At 48.5% G+C, this 5,452-nt stretch overlaps 1 long non-coding RNA gene across 1 annotated transcript; it reads left to right on the top strand.

Annotated features, from left to right (window-relative positions):
* The first annotated feature begins 272 nt into the window (after positions 1-272).
* LOC119272395 lies at positions 273-1,032 on the top strand. The gene is made up of 2 exons (XR_005134740.1): positions 273-360; positions 686-1,032. It is a non-coding gene; the product is annotated as an uncharacterized LOC119272395 (long non-coding RNA).
* Positions 1,033-5,452: the final 4,420 nt, after the last annotated feature.

Raw genomic sequence — 5,452 nt, 5'->3', positions numbered from 1 at the left:
AAAAAACACATCATCAATTATCCATGAAATTTTACAATGATGGGCGGTAGGAAAGGCACTTGATTTGCTGGAACAAAAGTCAAAGCTCACCCCGTGAAATGAACTACCATGGAATCCAGGGTTCACAGATGTCCTGACATTTTTTTTGTCGGCTCCCCTTGGAAGTTATCGCGCAGACAGCAAGGGGCGGTCCGTGATCGCACTCATGTAGTGGGGCCGGCTAAGAGACCAGCTATAGTATAATCCTCCTGAAGCCAAGCAGTCCATTCGGTGTGCGATACCAAGAAACCAGAGGCTGAAGCACAACGCAAGATTGACGAACTGCGTTCGTTCACAGGGCGGCGCACACCGCAATCTAAGGTATATCCGTCTCCAACCTAATGCCTTTTGTAGACCAGGATTACGATTTGCACACCGCATTACGGTAGCGTTCCTGCAGTGCTTTTTTCATGTCTACGGTGTCGATCCGATTTCTCGCGCTCAACAATCATTTTCTGGCGTTTTGTATAGATTGTTCATGCAAAATCGTTTTCCTTGACATGACCCAAACAAAACTCAATCTGAAAATCATTTTTTGTCCCACTACACAGCCAAGGAATTGATGTGAACGCATCATGATCCTGTAATGGTGAATGTGAGACGTCGGAAAAACTGAATATCTTTTGCTGTCCATTTTCTGTCCCAGGATGGACGGGTACGGGGTTCTACCTTCAGGGCCGAACGCGCCCCGACTGATTGACAATGTATCATTCGAATCAGAAGACGAAGAGGGGATTGGTTTCCTGGCGGCGTTGTGGAGCCTGAGCCGGACGAGGAAGATCAGAACCAGGACAATGGAAAGGCGCCCCCAACCGGCTCGAGATGCGGCGTGAAGAAGTTGCACGATCCGATTTCCTCGTTCAATGACGAGAAAAGACAGTACGTCGAGATGGTGTTTGGGGGGCTGCTAGATTTAGTTGGATGTTCACTGATGTGTTTTTCCATAAGTTACATTTCATTTTTATGTGGAGAGCAAGTAAGTATTGGTTCACACGTGTTTTTTCATGGGTTACATTCCTTTTTTTATGTGTGCATCAATGACGCAATGTTGGATGTTCACTGATGTGTTGCAACAACTGGGTTGTTAGCCCATTTCCCAGCTACATAGAACTGACGGGCGCCGTACTGAAAAAGCAGTTGAGTGTGGGAGGTTTCATAGAGATAGATCTGACGAATGTTTTCAAAGCTCACCACAGGCCCCTGGGTTTGCAGCAGTACGAGCTACGCTCCATTGCTCGCGCTCCCATCTGCCAAAACCTGCATGTTTTCTCAATCAGACGATGCTACCTCGGAGAAGAGCGCTTGACTAAGGTGAGGCAGATACGCTTGTATGCAAATACTAGCACCGGACGTAGTAATTGCACGTCGGAGACAGCAGCGCAACATTTACCACATAGAGTTTTCTGGATGCGTTACATAGGCCCTTTTCCTATCCTAGATACATCTTTATCAGAACTTGATCCTCTCACGTACGAGATTGTGAGCGCCCCGGCTACGGCGACCCCACTGGCAGGAGGGACCAAGCCCATGGGACTTAATCATTATGGATTTTGTCGACGGCTTACCTCAGTCTGGCAAGGCCAACTGTCTTTGGGTGCTGGTGGATAAAAAGACTCGGTATGCTCACTTCTTGCCCACTGCCCACCCCTACACGACAGCTAAGGTGGCCAAGCTGTACATGCAACACATGTATAAGCTTCATGGTTTCCCTCGTGCCATCCTATCTGACGGAGATCCAGTGTTTACAAGCCACTTCTGGCAGGAACTGTTTCGTTATGCCGACACTGAGCTACGTTTGAGCACAACCAACCACCCGCAGACGGATGGTCAAACAGAGCGCGTGAACCAGTGCATGGAGACTTTTCTGTGCTGTTTCACGCACGCGTGTCCTCATCGCTGGAGTTTCTGGATTCCCTTGGCATAATTTTGGTACAATTCCTCACACCACTCAGCTATAGGAATGTCACCTTTTAAAGCTCTGTTCGGTTATGAGCCGCAGCAATGGGGAATCATTGCAACAAGTTCCTGCTCGGTGCCGTCTTTGGAAGCATGGCTGGAGGAGTGTGCAGTGATGCAGAATCTGATTCAACAACATCTGCATCGTGCTCGGCAGTGAATGAAGAGTAACGCGGATAAACACCGCTCTTTCCGGGAATTTGCCGTAGGGGACAGTGTCTATCTGAAACTTCAGCCCTACGTGCAATCTTCAGTGGCTCCGCGGGGAAACCACAAACTGTCATTCAAGTTCTATGGCCCGTACCCAATCATCGAGAAGATCAACATTGTCGCCTACAAGTTGCAGCTTCCGGCACATGCGTCCGCCCACCCCATTTTTCATGTGTCGCAGCTTCCCCGAGCACTCCTCCCTGGTACGGTCATAATTCCTGATCTTCCCATCTGTACTGACATGCTTGCCATTCCCGTGGAGATACTCCACACTCGCCGGAAGAATGGCGCTATGGTGGAGCAAGTCAAGGTGCGTTGGTCACCGGACTCTGCCATGGAAGACACCTGGGAGTACCGTGCTGCTCTCTTCGATCGCTTCCCTCAAACTGCGGCTTGGGGTCAAGCCGCCACTCAAGGAGAGGGGGGGATGTGAGCGCCCCGGCTACTGCGACCCCACTGGCAGGAGGGACCAAGCCCAATGAGCCACGACCCAACAGAGCCCGCAGGCCTAACAAACGCTTCTGTGGGCCGGAGTGGGTGACGGCCCAGCCTACCACTACTTAAGCACAAGTCACCAACTCTAGCAACCATCCAGTAGATCACGGCGGTGGCGGCATCTATTCTTCATCCTAGGGTTAGCAAGAGAGAAATTCCCAATTCGTGTATCGGTCTATAATCTTGCTACTAATTCAGAGAGCAGTATAGATCGAGTTGCTGTTACCCTATCAGAGATACTACTACAGAGGGACGTGAATGCATATAGGCCGTTCGTTGTACATCCAACCGCAGCAGATGAAACAAGTAGAAATAAGTAGGAGTCAGCTGCCGGTACGCCTAGCTCGATGGTCGTGGTCGGCTGCACCACGACATCGAGGCCGCTCTGGACTAGTGCTATTTTCGGGCGCTCGTGCTCTGTGCCACCCGCCCTAGCGCATGGCACATGCATGCCAGTCACATCTTCCAAGAGGAGGAGTATAGTTTGGCTTCCTCATAGCAGTAGCTGCCAGAGAACACATAGCATCGGAAGAGCAGGCTGTAGCGATGCCGCCGCCGTTGTCATCGTGGTCGTCCTATGGTTCATATTCCTGTGCGGTGGTTCGTGTTCGTCCATCTCTCCTTCATTGGATTGGGCTGCATCACGTCCAGCGCTGCGTTCATGGGTTTCACCTGCTACCAATGCGCGCATGGACGTCAGCATGAGGCCTCGGAGCCGGCTCGTGTGCTCCTTTTTGGGACACGGCCAACATGCGCTAGGCCGGCGGCGACAGAGAGAACGAGCACGGGGAAGACGGATTCCTGCTCCTCCTCTTGGACGATGGAGCCGGCGTGCGCCAGTGCGGCGGCGCAGAGTGGGAGCGTGGTGAACACAAGCACCAGTTGAGAGCGGCACGCAGGCGTCGCAGAGTACGAGACAGACAACACGAGCACCAGTTGAGATCGGCACATCAGCAACACAGTATACGAGCGTGCCAAACATTAGCACTGGTTGAGAGCCGCCTCGACGGTGTAGCGCAGCCGACCACCGTCATCTGAGCTAGGCGTTCCGGCGATCTTACTCCTGCGGTTTCTACAGGTTCCACCTATTGCCATTGGATGCACAATGTAACCTGCATACATTCACGCCCCTCTGTAGTAGAGGATAATCTTCATCATGTGGCAGTTCAATCACTAGTCCGAACGGTGCAACAGTCTTCATTTATCTAGACGAAAAAATGACAGGATGTGTCAAAATCGATTTACTAGTACATAGGGTGCCGAACTTTTCTTCAGTTGGCTATACCAAAATGGCAGTTTTTATGATGCCCATCCGCCACGCGGGAGCCCAGAACTTTTAGTAATTTGCCACCATCGGTTGATTCTAGAAGTTAGCCTGAAGTAGTTCCTACCGCCCCTGCCACTTCAGAAAGCCAAAGCTGCTTTTGGTTCTGAGTGCGCCTGCGAAGACAGAGAGTAGGTTTCCATTCCTGGGTCTGCCACTCCAGAAAGGTACAGCCTCTCTTTCCTCATATTCCTTGGCGAAATTCAATAATTGATGAAACCAGAACCTTATCCACCTAAAAGTGCGGATCTTAAAGCAAACCAACGGTTCCGATAACCACCACCCGAGCTAGTGTGGGTAGCAAATCCATTCCCTATATATATATATATATATATATATATATATATATATATATATATATATATATATATATATATATATATTTACTTATTTAATTTTTGATGCATTTTAGTGTTGTTTTTCGCATAGGGAGTGTACCCCGGCCTTTGCATTTTTAGTGTTTATTGATAACATTTCACCTGTACATATGTTAAACATGATTTTGATATCTACATTCAAGGACCCCCCAGGTTATAGTTTCACCTCGGGCCCTTGAATTCTCAGGACCGGCCCTGAATTTGGAAGCACATGCTGCCCCGGTGCTTTTCTGCAGCCAGCCACTCGCGGGATCCAAAAACCACAAATACAACCATCTGAAGACTGTCGACCCGGCTGATCCCGTGTGGAGATCACGCGGATGATTCGTAGCATCGGCCATAATAAATGATCTATTGCTTCTGACGTTACGTCACTAAAATTGTTTTTAAAATTCTAAAATATTACCCACCGTTCTCATGTATAAGTGATAAAAAATGTTTCATAAAGAGAAATCTCCGACTGGGCCGGTCCATGTAGTAGGAAGCTTCTATACTGCGTTCTAAGCACTGGGAGAAAACATAGCGCACCTGTTTGGGCCAGCTTGTTATTTTAATTTTGTTTCTTATTTTTAATTTTCCTTTTCCGTCTTTGTTTTTTATTCACTTCAAATAATTGCGGGGTTAAAAAAACTTTCGAAAACTAAAAAAAAGTGAATTTTGAAAAAAAATCATAATCCATAAAGATTTGTGGATTCACAAAATGTTTGCTATTTAAAAAAATGTTTGCATACTCAATACTGTTTGCAATTTAAAAAATAAATGTTTAGGAAATCTAAAAATGTTCAAGATTTTTTTAAAGTTTATGTATTAAAAATGTTCATGAATTGAAACATATCCTAAAATTCAAAAACTTTTGGTGACTTACAAATAGTGCTGGCCATGGGAAGCCCGGCCCGACCCGGCCTGGCCCGACGCTGCTCCCAGGCCGGGCTCGGGCCTAGATTTTGAGCCCCATGGCCGGGCCGAGCCGGGCCCAGGCCCGTCGGTTTTGCGATTTCCTAAAGGGCCCCGAGGCCCGCCGGGCTTTTATGTGTTCGGGCCTGGCTCTGGC

This window comes from Triticum dicoccoides, chromosome 3A, assembly GCF_002162155.2.
Source record: "Triticum dicoccoides isolate Atlit2015 ecotype Zavitan chromosome 3A, WEW_v2.0, whole genome shotgun sequence".
NCBI classification, from domain to species: domain Eukaryota; kingdom Viridiplantae; phylum Streptophyta; class Magnoliopsida; order Poales; family Poaceae; genus Triticum; species Triticum dicoccoides.
The sequence above is the reverse complement of the archived record's forward strand: the minus strand, read 5'-3'. Positions and strand labels throughout refer to the sequence as shown.